Genomic DNA, 15,034 nt, shown 5'->3' with positions numbered 1-15,034 from the left:
TAGCAGATTTTCTATCGCAAGATTTTGCATTAGATTTGACATTATTGTGTCTTTACAACCCATTCAACCCCTAGAAATTATTTGTTATCCATGATTCAACCACCCATTCACTGGAAAAATTGCATGTAAATGCGAGACATTGTCCTAAAACATGCATGTGAGGGTATAAACTGTGTACAATACCATTTCCCCTTTGATTTAGTTGAATGATAAGAAATAATAAGAATTTTAAAGTTGCAATTTCCGTTCAAGGATGTGAATTCTGTGATTATCATGATAATGGCAAATTGAAAACCCTATGAATCCCAGACCAGATGAGACTAGAAGAGCCTAGAGTAGACACTACATTCACTGTTTGTCCATTCAAATGTCACTACATGGCATGAGTTGGTAACAATCAATCTGGATCAACAGAGCAAGTGGTTAGACATGGACCAATGAAAATGATAGAAACTCAAACCATTGATCAACATTGTTACCCCTTTTTGTTAAAAAGTATGATTTTCGTTCAAATTTCTGAAATGTTCCAGCGACATAATTGAATAGGATGTTTGTTTATTTTTTCTAGCTTTATGTGAAATGTACCAATAGTGATAAATGGGTATATAATATATTATACGATCGTAGGCACCTGAATTGAATTGCATTCAAATCAAATTGTTCCAGACTTTGCAATATCGACAGATATTGCACCGTTGTCCACAAAACTGGTGATTTACACCCCTAGGTGTGACCCTCTCATCCAATGACAGTAAATAAAACATGCAACATATTAAAAAAGTAAGAAAACCCTTCAGCTGACAGCTACACGCATCGCTAATGAAAAATTAACCGTCTGTTTCACTTGTATGAAATGAGAACAGCGTTCCAGAAACAGCATTGTATGAAGTTTACCAGAGATGGAAAAAGCTGTCTAAAATCAAAAGACTAAAGACACCCACTACCCTCTCGCAGCCTTTTTTCGCTTTGCATTCCTGTTAATGTTTCCTATTCTTTTCCAGGCAAGGCGACAGCTCTTTTATTCGTTTAATGATTACTCTGTCGTTGTGAAGTGTGAGGCCTTGCATCTCCTAGCAGCCTGACTGACATGACCCTGAATTAACGGAGAGAAACCGAGACATGGCCGGGTCTGCTCCATGTCCCCTCTGCACTTTCCCATTCAGCAGATAAAAATCCATCATCATAAAGCAACGCGTGTGCCTTTGACAGGTATGGGTAGAAGTAGTGTGGGTACGTATCAGCAGCTGTGATCATGATGAAGTTAAAGGGCATCTGGGGTGAAATAAATGGTGCCTGATGGTTCGGCGAGCCGGCAGATATGGCGCTCCTGGGAATTTTGCTAAAGCGGGATGCTGACAAAACAGACTTACAAATTGTTCAATCAGACTAGGCAATGTGAGGGGACTTGATGGGATGCAATATTTTCATCCTCTTTTTGTCAGGTCTCTCTTCGAGCATTTTCAATGTCAAAATGAAAGAACGAAGAAATGACAAGAACAAATAACGCTGCGTAAAATGCCGGGTTCATTTCGTGTTCCCATTTGTTTGTTGTTGGGTTTTTTCCTGCTCTGGAAGAAACTCCCTGGAATAAAGATACTTGCTGACATCAGACGCATGCTTCATTAAAATTTTACCCCGAGATTGATTTATTTTGCAACACGGAAGCCTCTTGAAAATTTATAGGTACAATTTCTTCTGCCTCGACAAAACTGAATTCACTGAGGTTGAAAATGTCACTTTGCTTTTTCCAAACCATTACCTGATCATTTAATACCAGGAGGAGCATAATTCAAACCAGCTGGAGAAAATAACCCTGGTATTAGCCTATTCTAGCTGAACCAAATGACAGCACAAAAACCTTGGAGCAAGTTGTCCGATAGGATTTTAATGGGAATTCATCAAATCGTAGTTTTCTTCTAACTTCAGGTCAAATGAATGAACCTAAAGAGAACAGCACGTCGTGACTAAAGCTTTGCACTGCATTTCAAAAACGGTGAAAGACAATGAAACGGAAAAGTGTAATGCGAGGTGGAAAATGGGTAAACCCTGAAACGCAAGTGCGGAAATTTTAGTAATCAATAAAAAACATTATATAAAATGTGGAAAAAACACTACAAAAACCTAACAAAAAAAATCTTCCATTCATTCATCACTGAGGAGATACCTTGATGTTCAATGTCTCAAAGAGTGCACACCTCTCAGTAACATTTTTACTAATAACTAGGAAGTTTTTAGACGGTTATTAAGATGATGTTTTGCCCTTGTAGAATATTTTGGGCTTCGATTGAACCGTTTTAGAAGAACCTTGTGTAATAGTTGATAAGGGTGCTTTCACATCGGTTTAGTCCTCAACTCGTTATGAATTGGCGGAGGACCGCTGATGATTTTATCACCTTGGTTTGGCTCTATATGCATTCAGAGCGCGACTTCTGATCCGCTCCAAACAGGCACTGGTGCGTTGCATGAGCTAACCGGTTGAGGGCAGCATTACTGGAGTAGAGACTTCTCTAGCGTCCAATACAGAAACCTGAAGAGAAGGATCTCAACTATGGGTCTAAGAAACTTCTGCCATCTCTCTTTGTTCTTTCACAACATTCAACAATGGACAAGTTGCCATGCTTTTGGTGGTTTTAATGCCCTGTTTTGCGCCGTCACCGGTTCCTCCTGACCACTGTGCGCTTAACGTCATCTCCGATACTTTTTGTTTTCGGTTGTGTTCACAGCACACTGAACCGCTCCAGAATTTGAAAGGAAACGCTCAGGGACCGGCAGAAACAATCGCTCAAAAATTCACCAGTTTGATCTACTCTAGACTTTGTTTGCATGTTCACACCGCCCAAACGAAGTGGACTATCCGAGAAATCGAATCCTACAGTGTTTTAATCGCTCTAGGGTTCGTCTGTGTGAAAGCATCCTGAAGAAACTAGTTGGTTCGCAACATCACTAGTCGGCTACAGGGGTTTTGAGATACAGTGCCACCTTACTGTTTGAAACTAAAAGATATCAGGAAAACAGTATGAGGTGAACAATTTGGCCAAGGTTGAGGTGTGAAAACTGGTGAACATGATCTCATTAGGGGTGAAAAGGTGATATTCCCAACAATCTCGTTTCGATTGTCTCGAAAGCTGATTACAATTTGCCGTTACCATGGAAACATGACATAGCAGAAAATGAAGAATCAATCATTTTGACACTTCACGCTTCCACATTCTCAGTTTTCTCCAATTCATTTTTTTAGTCCAAAAAAATGCAGCAACAGTTTGGACTTCATTTTTTACTTGAGTATTCCTTCACTGTTTTGACAGCCAGCTGGATGATGCACCTGAAAACTGTTCATTTTTGTTATATGTTGGGTTTTTTTTTCTGAGCGTTGACAAATGTCCCAGCTGTCGTAGCTGCAATTCATTATCCTCTGGCAGTGTTCATGCTAGAAATGTCAAAAACCTGATTTCTAACTCAAGATTAGGAGATGCACATCATGTACCGTGTAATGAACTAATCAGACAGCGGCAATCACACAATCTGCAGGATCTAAGAAGATTAACTTTAATCATCAATTGGCATAAACCTCACAGCATTGGTGCTAATTTTACTTGCACGTACACATTCATTATCATTGAATGTATGACACTTTAACTGACCTTCTAACACCTTTTCTAGTTTCTAACCAGATAAGTACAAAAAGGAAGGTTTCCTTTGATACTCAGGGATTTTGGAAGATTTCCACATGAGCTCGGGGAGACGGAGGATAGCTGATAGTAGTAGATCTGATAGCGCTGCTTCTCCTTAAGGAAAAGGCTGTTCAGTTTCTCCAACGACAGATTACATTCCTTTGAAATCGATAAATGTGGAAACATTACATTTTCTGTAGGTTTTCACTGAACTAAATGCCCAAAGGAATATTGTTGAAACTTTTAGGAGTTTTAATAGATCTAAAAGTCTGATTTTCTTCCTGAGACACAGAGATGTGCTTAAAGTGACGATATAGCACACCAGATATTGTTTTACGCTATGTTAGACCTATTTTGATTCATGCATCATTTCAGGTTAATGCGTTGTCTTATTTTTGCTTTTAAATTCAAAATGTTTTGTTTTATTGTTGAACTTTTGAGGGAACAATGTTTTTTTTTTTTTACCTGAATTCAGATCTGAATGCACTATTTAGTGATTACTGTGGTTGCATTTAATTAAGCACTTTTGCTTTTTAGAGAGCGTCAGCCTATCTGTTATTCACTTTTTTCCCACGTAACAACATACGTAACATTATCCAGCTATTAACTTTCTTTGCACAATAACTTTACTGAAAATAAGCTAACATTTAGCAAACCAGCAAAGTAACGTCAACTGCTTTTCAAATAAGATTCACAAACCTGAATCATCACTTGTTTCCTTACAGCTGGTTCCTAATATCCATGTTCAGATCAGTTTTCCAATGCAGTATGTTGGCTACTTTACGCAGCTACTGCCTCTCTGTTTGACTCCGGTACTGCACACTACTTACAAAAGGGTTTTTTTCCCCCCTCAAAAGTGAAATTAAAATTTGGTGCTTTTTAGAAAGCTTGTGCCCAATTAGCCACACCCTAACCCCGCCCCTGCTTTTTCAGCCTAATGCCTATATAAGGTCATTGGAATTTTTTTCATTAGATTCTTCATTGTTTGTTTGTTTTGTGATAATTTCCAAATTTATGGGAACATAGTCGCGTGATACATCGTTTCAAATGTAATTCAACATAGATTATGATTATGCCTTGCACAATTTGATTAGGGGCCCGTGGGCCCACCCACTTTTCCTGTATTTTCTAAATTTATTGGAACATAGTCCTGTGATGTAACGTTTCAAAGGCAATTCGACGTAGATTACGATTTTACGTCACACAATTTAATTTGTTTTACTCGGTGGAACCGAGTCATTTGAATCTGAATCCTTGGGAATGTGGTACGTGTTATTCGCCGCGAAGACGTTCCGCGGGCCCGGCCTTAGCTCATCTGAACTTGTTTTATGGAACAAATTGCCCAGGGACCTGAAAGCATGGGAACTTTACGCATGTTTAAAAATGCTATAAAAATCATGTTTTTACCAATCTTAATGTATACATCATGTATTTTTAATGTATTTGTCAGTGTAATGAAAATGTGTCTTGATGTACCTTTTTATGTAATGTTTCTGTATATTTTTAACTGTAGATTAGCAAACCACCACGATGGAAGCAAATGGAGATCCTATGAACAAATACACTAAAATTCTACGGAATCCTATGATTAATCGGTTACTAAAAGAATCTTTTACTGTGGGCCTACCAAGAAGCATGCTGACAGAAGCTCGGGTCAGTAATTACTCGGTCAATGTTCCTAAACCACAGCTTTTCACTTTGAGCGTGTCTGACAGCAGTAATGAGCGTAACACAATTACAGCTGGATAAACAACACTGCAAAAGCTTGTGTGCGTGCGCGGCAGCCACAATCAGCCGTTACCGCACACGTATTGTCGCTCCCGTTTGGAAAAAGTTCCTACATACAAACCTTTCTACCCAGAATGCAGATTTCAAACTGTCAAATTTCCTTAAACTCTATCTTTTCTCCTAAACTGCCTTGTGAATGTGCCGTACTACCTCAGCCTGAGAGAGAAGCAACGCCAATATTCCTCATTTATTAAGCAGATTAAAGCCTCATTATGTAGCAGAGATTTAAACATGCAAAAGGCAGAAAGAAATGCAACAAATTTAACATTTTCATGTGAAAGCTTGCATTAAACACTTTGATTAAAAATATCAACACAGTCTCTTTCAAGGGTCCTCTTTAGAACCCTTTAATGAAAGCACACATGGCGTCTTTTTATATCCTTGGTTAATTACTGCACTCATTACAACACAAAGTGTAGATAAACACAGCAGCAATCAGCATCAGAAGTTTAAGGCTGTGAAATTAAAGACAAAACATAATTTACAGAGGCCACCAAAAAAGTTGCTGCAGTTTTAAGCTGGTCAGAAAACCTCCATGTGATCTATATTCAATAAATAAGCCCAACAAATATTATCCATACATATATTTATTATTTTTGGTTTTAATTTCCAAGAAATGTAAATCAACTTCCATACAATAATAATATCAATAATATTTAATTATATAGCAATTTTCGAAACACTCAACCATTCAAAATGGAAACAAGACAAGAAGAACAAATTACAGATAATATTAATATACAGATATGAAACATAGTAATGAAAAAAAGTCATCATAACATTAAAAGCATTGGCAATAGGGCCGGGACAAACGCATATTTTTTGCGTTGAGGTCACGTAGACGCAAAATATGCACGCTGATGAGTTGTCCGACCAGAACAAAGATGGCGGCGCTGGAGAATAACTCCTCCGAGTTTCAAAAGTTCAAGGCAGTGAAGACACACACTCGTTTGTCGAAGGCATCTGTTCCTCGTAACCCTCGTCCTTTGTCCCGGGTGTGACCGGTCTGCAGCGCGCGTGACAGCAGCGCCGCACGCACGCACTTTCTGTATCAGCATTTGGAATTTTTTTGAGTTTAAGAGAAATGTGAGCGGCAGAGTGTATTACTTTAAGTTGTTGTTATTTTCATGTGAATGAAGAATTAAAAGATGTACTTTTTTCAGTAAGCTAGGCCTGTGTTTAACATAAATCTTAAATTCTGTTGGTTCAGGAACGACACCATGACAGGCTGACGTTCCCACTGCCTTTTTATTTATTATTGAATGCTACCTCTAACTCTGATTGCATTATTTTGCATCATTTTAAATATGTAAATGAACATGTATAAATTTGTTTCAGTAAATTAATGGGGAGATAATCCTTTATCGAATCGAGTTGAAACAAACTGGAAAAATTAATCGTTAGATTAGTCGATGCATCGAAAAAATATTCACTAGATTAATTTTTTTTTTAAATAATCGTTTAACCCAGCCCTAATAAGTAATGATGAATGATAAGTAGTTTTAACAGTTGAAAGCAAGTCTGAATAAATAGATTTTAAAGAGTTCAGACAGATCGGTGCAGGATATATATTGATAAATCGACATTAGTAGAATCGGCTAAAATTATGCTAACTAGGACGTAAATCCAAAATGTATTACAATTATTTTCATTTAGTATTAATAAAATGTTATTGAAAAACATTAGAAGGTGTGTAGCACTCAATTTGGAAGACTTCTGAATTTCCATGGTTGAGAAAAATGGACAAAAATCACAGAATTAACTTCCTGAAACAGAAATAATAAGCAATATAAAATGGAATATACGACACACACGTTCACGAGATTTATCTTGAGATTAAACTGGTAGTTAAATGGGTAGCAAGTGTTCAAAGAAAAAAAAAAACAGCCAACATGTCAAATATTGGGCAAAATCTCACGCTGTGAAATCTCTCAAACCTCTCGGTTAAAATCAATTAAGCCAGATTTAAGCAAAGTGTTTCATCCTGCACTTCTGAAGCCTAGAAAAGTAAACGTATCTACAAGATTTGACTTAATTAATCCCTATTAAGCAATATTTGAGGATATCTAATATGTGGGTAATTACTTATACTTAGGGGATGATGATAAGGAAATTAAACAGAACTGGGTACACCCTGAAATGGAATTTGGGAACATTTGAAGTGAAAAATCAAGTCAGAAAAAAAAAAGAAGAAAATCACAGAGCGCCTCTGCGTTCATGTCTCCGTGACCTTTGACCCCTCACAGCGAGCAGTCTGCCAGTAATAAATCTCTCCGGAGAAACCAGTATCTCTCAATCCTCACTGGTTCTCGCTGCCAAATTAGGCAGCATGATTTCACTTAAGGCTTTTCAAGCTTGAGAGAGAAGAGCAGATAGCGCTGTAGATAGAAACGTACACAGCAGTATCAGAACGAACTGTGGAAAGAATTAAAAAGAGCAAAGCAGATGCAATCTGGAGAAGCTTGGCTGCCAAATTTCAAACCACACGTCCTCTCCAAAAGCTGTAACGATGTCAACAGTCGTTTTTTGTTTTTTTAAAGAACAGGATTTCTGTGTTATAGGACGGAAGGCTGCCCAACATCTGAGCCAACTGTGCAAAAAAAAAAAAAACAAAGTCACGAGTATGAGAGCGACATCCATCTGTGAGAACATCCAGCATGGGAGTTTATGATTTACTATCAGCAAAAACTAGAGCCAAGAGATCAAACAATAACTCATTACAGGAACAAACAGTGATCCATCTTCCATCCCCTCTTATTCTGTTAGCTTTTGCTAGCTTAGAAGTTGGGCAACACCCGAGACAGCTTTGCTAGTCCATTACAATGCCAAAATGTTGAGAGATATATTTAATAGTCCAAAAACTAAGGAGGAACATAGAAAATTCAACCACGTACTGAATATAAAAACATAAATACAAGAACACACAAATACAATATTTAAAGCTTCTTTAATGTGACATTTAAGCAGCTAACCCTCCAAGATTCATCAAACACTCATGCTAATAAAGAAGGTGAAGCTAGCTTGAACGCTAGCATTTTGTGCTCATTTTGGCATAACTTTATCATTAGTAAAAAATCTAAGGAGGAACATACAAAAAACAACCATGTATATAAAAATATAAATACAAGTACACATGACTACAAAATAAAAAGCTTATTTAATAACATCGTAAGGAGCTAATGCTCTAAGATTCATTGAACAGTCAAGCTAATAAATAGGGTGAAGCTAGCTTTAAAGTAGTCTTCTGATCGAGAGGTTGGGGGTTCGATCCCACTACCTGACTATGTGTCGAAGTGTCGTTGGGCAAGACACTGAACCCTAGAGTTGCTCCCAGTGGTCGACTAGCGCCTTGCATGGCAGTCCTGTCCCACTGGTGTGTGAATGTGAGAGTGATTGGGTGAATGAGCTGATATTTGGGACTGCTTCAGTGTGGCGCTATATAAATCAAGACCATTTACCATAAAAATATAAATACAAGTATTAATACAATATAAAAAGCTTCTTTAATATGACATCGTAAGCAGATTAAGTGAAGCTAGCCTTAATACTAGCATTTTCTAGTAGCTTGTTCTGTAGCTTGTTTAATCTTGCGACTGTATAAAGCTGTAAAATGGTTATAGTATGAAACCTTTTACAAATGAGCATCTGAACTGGAAAAATATTTTTCCAGTATATGAGTACAAATGAATTCAATATAAAATTATTCTTTAATGTGATATTTTAAGCAGCTAACGCTTTAAGATTCATTGAACACTAATGCTAATAAATGAAGTGAAGCAAGCCTTGACGCTAGCATTTTGTACTAATTTGGCATATCTTTCATTCATTCATAGACAATTTTTAAAGCGGGAATAAAGCAAGAATTGTCCAGCAGTCAACGTAATATCTAAGAATAGTAGTAGTAGTTTATTCACTACTAACACCTGCACTCTGATCTTTCAGCCAATAAATTATGTAAAACATATGCTATGGTAGCTACAAGTTGACAAATTTCCTCCAAAACTTGTTAGTTTGATTAAAAAACAAAACATAGGCTAAACCGCTACATGCTAGCTGCTAGCTTGTTTAATTTTGTGACTGTAGAAAGCTATAAAATGGTTATAATATGAAACATTTTACATATGAGCATCTGCACTGGAAAAATTATGTGCTACTATTTTTGAGGAAAGACAGACGCGAGATAATGACAAGATGCCGAAGATGGTAAGTTATACATTCGACCCAAAGATGGTGATTGAAGTAATTTACAGTTGAAAACTTGATGTGATTGTTCTTTTAAAACCCTAAATTTATTATGGAGACCCTGTTTTTTGTGAGCTAGCTGCTAATCTTTTCAGTGTTTCATTATTGCCTCAAAATAAAGGTTGACAAGATCAAGCTAGGCCACCACATGCTAAGTTGAGAGGTTAAAGACTGGAGAGTTTTTTATGTTTTGTAAAGAAACTTGAAGATCACTCAAGAATATTAACATTAGTAAAATATATTTTACAATGCTTATGCCTTTTCTGTTTGTAGATTGTTTGAATGTCTCACGTGAGAGCAGAACACTAATGGGAGGCGGTGTTTTGTTCATACAAGTAGCTTTTCAGTGAAATTAACGACATTACTGGGTGTAAACACAAACAGCAGTGTTATTATTCACTGAGTAGCGGAGTTACTCAACCACCAGTCTGCATTCCACTCAAAACTGGTTCTGTATTGTGAACCAGTGAGTGACATTGCCGATTACATACAGTCAAGCACAAACCGACAACATTTCTGAGGCGCGAAGGAAATGAAAAAACCACGTTCAGCAAACTTAACTCACTCCATCAAAGCTGCCTTTTGTGGTTCTTGGATTCCCACATGTGATACAAGTGCAACTTAACCTGCTGAAGCTGGTTTGGACTGAGCTTTGGGATTAGAGTAAAGTCCAGGTTAAAGCAAACAAAAGATTGACAAACAAATCATCATCACATATTCAACCGAAATAGCACAGAGGGAGTGATGACCTCGTTTCATTCCAACAAACATATTTCATTTGTCTGTATCTCAGTATTTTACAGCCATATTTGAACCATGAAGTACTTAACATGTTTACCCTTAACGTGTACTCGTACAAGTCGATCTTATATCAACTGCTTTTACACATTACCATCAAACAAAAGAAAAGATACATTCATTCAAACAAAAACACCTTGATAGTACTTTTATGAACATCTGTTTTTGTACTGATTTGATGTAGTACATTCGATTTTGGGGCAGTATTATTTTAAAAATAACACCCACTTCCTTTCTTTTTTTGTGCTTTTCACCACATTTTCTTCAAAATTAACTATATTGATTATTACGAACAAAACAAGGATGTATGTTGGAGTTACTCTTGATGCATTCTGCAACTTCCATTGAGAACGAAGCAGCTTAAGCCTGAAGAGCGGCTCGGCTCCGACAACTCAGCATTACTGTGCTAACTACTGCCACCTAGTGACATGAAGGGGTATTACATCACCCTACCTACAATCGCTGGATGAACTTATAGCAAAGTTAGCAAACAATATTAAAAAAAACTTTAGTAATTTATAAATAGGAATAATTGGAACAACTAAATACATGTTGACAGTTTTTCCCAAAAACGTAATCATCTTGATGGCACAGTGACCAGGAATCACTGCTTTCTGTAATTTAGAAAACCTATATTTGCAAAAATTTGTCATTTGGAGCAAATTGGAGTTCAGCATTTTGCTCAAGGACCCTTAAGGCCCCAACATACTTGGGCGGAACGGACTGTGCGGAATGTAAGCACTGATCAGAGCTTTCACAGTCGAGCGCACTGCCGCGTAGTAGTTTCCAGTAAAATCCTATATTTCTCACAATTCTTAGCACTCCTCTGTAGTCCTTGTAGTCTTCCTGGAACATGTTTTAAAGGTGTCTGTACTTTTGTAACTCATCTGCCAGTCTCTCTGCATACATTCCACCCAAGTATTTTTGGGCCTTAAGACATACAGTTAGGCGTTGAACTACTAACCTATTTAAGACCAACGTTTTTCCCTGAGTATGGAAAACAAACAGAAATTCCAGAAATAACTTCCTGAAAGAGAAATCAGTATACAACACAAAATCTATTCTTACCTTCATGTTTTGGGTGAATAAATGACGCTTTTTGCCATATTTTCTCCATTAATCGCGTGATAAACATTGTTTGGAAGAGAAAAACAAAGAAACTTCTCAAATCTCATGCTACAAAATCTTGCACTAAGACACTCACATCTGCTTCTTCTTGATCAATTTAATGAGTTTCAAGCATACTTTTTTTTAATTCTGAAGCACAGAATAATACAAATAATTACAAGTCTTACATTATTTAATTCCCAATTAGTATTTCTCACATGAGATTGGGAAATGTAGTATGTCGGTGGTTAGGCTACATCAAATTAGAGAAATCCAATCAAATGGAAATAAAACAGAAACGGTTTTGCCCTGAAGTGGAATTCTGGAAATTTTTAAACAGAAAACCAGAGATCAGAAGAGGACAAAGCTTCCAGTTCGACACACCTATTTAAATTTAATCGAGGATGCATAAACTGGAGCATTTTATTAAACAAAAATTTTAAGTCACACACATTGCTAGCATAGTTCATACTTAATGAAAAACAGTCAAAGAATGTTCTGGAAAAATCTGTTCTAGAAGAAAGGAGGATTGCAACAAATATGTGGTAAATAAAACATCACGGCCACTATTTCCATGACGATGAGAATGAGGTCATACTTGCATAGACTGTGCGAGTCTAAAATGCAATTTAACTGCAAACCTTGGGGCACCAAAGCGTGCCTGTCAGTGGGTTTCCCTCCTAAATGTTCACACACCTCCAAAGGAGTGGCTGCACCAAGTCAAACAAGCCAATAAGCTGCTGGAACGACCTTAAAAACTGCAAACACAAGCAGTGGGAGCTTCGTATTCAACATCTCATCAACCAATATGAATCCAAACAGAGCTATGCCTCTGGAGCCATAATGGTTTTTACAGCGTCTGGGCTCAAGGTGTAGTGGGGAGGTTATTCTAATCCATTAACTCCCACTATGGGCAATTACCTTCCCATCATACAGTTCATGGAAGACAAGCATCTGCACACAGGCACTGACTAGTGTCTCACACATGAAAACCAACAACCTTTGGTACTAGCAATGATTTGACCTAGTGTGATTCATTAAGTGGCCGCTACTGCTGGAATGAATTGATCCGTGTGATCAATACTGCTATCAAAAACATTTCTTTCTTCTAAATCAAAGCCAAGGAAAGACCCTAAACTCATGCAATGCCAATCTTTCAGATTCACATCGGATTTTCTTTCACTTTTGAAGAAGGATGCGTGTTAAGTTAATAGAAAGGAATCAATGGCTGCGTCCAGCTGGGATGGATTCCATCATCCCAGGCCAGCATGTGTTAGCCATTGAAGAGGTCAATGTGGAAGACATTAGTGGAGCAGTGTCAGGCTAGGTCCTGTTGTATTGATCCGTACCAACTTAGGGTGTAAGAAAAAAATTGATTATATCGCAATATTTCACCACACAATTATGAAATCGATCCAAAAAATGTCCATATAGAGTCTTTTAATCGTTTTCTTTTTTTTTTTTTTTTACAAACCCCCCCCCCCCCCCCCCCCCAACATTTAATGGTATTATTAATTTCGTAAAACATACTGTGCACTTTGATAGATGTGTGGGGTTACTTTAAAAAAAGAATAAGAACTTAAAAGAATCGGAATCATTTGTTGGATTTTTTTTTCTTTCTCAAATGTAATTTGACAGTTTGATAAACATGACATTTGTTTTTTATATTAGTCCTTGAATTATAGTTAGTTGCCGTTTACTTGTTCTCGCAAGTTTAAACAATTTAATAAATTGTATTTCATACCATATTGGTGAAATTTTTAATTATTAGTATTGCAATGTATATCGAATTGTTTAGTATCGGGATATATTTTATCGTGACATGCAAATCGTGTATCGTATCGTCAGATTCATGGCAACATACACTGCTACTAGTCCCAACACATTCAGTTTCACTTTGTAGAAGAAATTTCCCTTCAAATGACCAGGTTATTCTCCAGTAATCTGCCTCCAACTCCTTGTAATCATCCATATCTGATCACACCAGACACATACTTGATTAATGACCTGCCAAGTTTTAAAATGCCCCCAACTTCGGATCATTCTCACCCACAGCTGTCTGCCTAATCACATGGGATCGATCAATACCACAGGTTTTTCTCAGGAAATCCAGCATTTTTGTGATCAACCCACACGCCGCACATCTTGTACCACATGACTGATGAATAAACATTCCATTTAAAACATATGGCGTTGAAGCCTTTTGACTGGAGATGATAGTTTGTTAAATTCACAGTTTTCTGATGGGAGTCTGGCTCAGATTGGAACGAACTCGATCACGAGTGTCCGGGTAATTCTGTAGAAATCCGGCTAAAGACTTTACAGTTGTGCTAAGCAGGTTTAAGGAAGGGGAAGGAGGTTTTTCAGCTGTTATAAATCAGTATAAAATATTTATGGTGGAGGTTGTAAAAGTCACAAACAGCAGGAGGAGGAGGTAAAAAATAAAAAGGCAGAAGGACGTACGTACCTATGGACAGGGCGCTGATAATAAGCCCTCCAGACGCGCTTTTCCTTCAGTATTCCGTAAAGATGATTTAAAAAAAAAAAAAAAAAAAGAGTGAATTAAATAAAGCTGGAAAGCTCCTTAGGAAAGTGTCCAAATGTACATCCTGGTCCTGGTGTGTTGGAAAAGAAGCTCCGGACGGAGGTTAAAGACGCAATAGTCAGCGGCGGCCACAGCTACACAAGCTTCAAGTTTAGTTCCAACTACAATTCCCACGATAAACCTTCCAACTTCCCACTTCCCAGTTCCTACTTCCCACGCCCTGGACAGCAGGAACAACACCGGCTCAGGTGTGATTCATTCCCGCACTCGTTAACTCACTCTGGGGTTTGTTTCTCCAACACTGACTGAACTGCTGCTGCTGCGGCTGCTCGTGTGTGTGTGTGCGTGCGCGCGTGAGTGTTCAGTGATCAGAGTCGAGCGCGAGCACATCCAGAGGAATCCTCAGCCTGAGATCAGCAGCTCAATGAGAGAGTCAGGGTGAACACTGATCCTCCTCCTTTCCTCACTGAACCTCTGATGTCTGAGGACTCACAGGAAACCATCAAGCTGCAAAGAATGAGAGCCGTTCATACGACAGCTAGGGTTAGGTTCCTTTCAAAATAAAACAGCAAAACGACGCAAATTATTCAAAAAATATTTTTTCATTTTAAATGTTTTATGACAAGGAAAATATGTCAACAATGGCAGGGCCTTTTTCGAATTTCTTCATTCAGGGACAAGATATTGTTCTCTATCAATTGTTCGCCATTCTAGGCGCTTCTTCCCATAAGCTATGTCTTTAAATCCGAATCAGAATCCGAATCAGAATTCCTTTATTAATCCCAGGGGGAAATTGCTTTTGTTACAGCCACTCAAGAAAGTATCACAAATAAAAGAGTGAATGTTAAACAAGGGGTTCTCAACTGGTCTCACCCTGGGACCC

The 15,034-nt window shown here is 37.8% G+C and overlaps 1 protein-coding gene across 1 annotated transcript in view; it reads right to left on the bottom strand.

The window, feature by feature from the left end:
* The window catches only part of plxnb2a.1 (plexin b2a, tandem duplicate 1), a 250,675-nt gene extending 236,066 nt beyond the window's left edge, over positions 1–14,609 (bottom strand). The window contains exon 1 of the mRNA XM_028449132.1: positions 14,074–14,609. The gene's annotated coding sequence lies outside the window, so the exon portion shown is untranslated. The remainder of the gene's footprint in view (positions 1–14,073) is intronic.
* Between the last annotated feature and the right edge of the window lie 425 nt (positions 14,610–15,034).

The sequence above is a fragment of the Gouania willdenowi genome, chromosome 6, assembly GCF_900634775.1.
Source record: "Gouania willdenowi chromosome 6, fGouWil2.1, whole genome shotgun sequence".
In the NCBI taxonomy this organism is placed as follows: domain Eukaryota; kingdom Metazoa; phylum Chordata; class Actinopteri; order Blenniiformes; family Gobiesocidae; genus Gouania; species Gouania willdenowi.
Note: the sequence above shows the minus strand (reverse complement) of the source record. Positions and strands in the feature narration are given on the sequence as shown.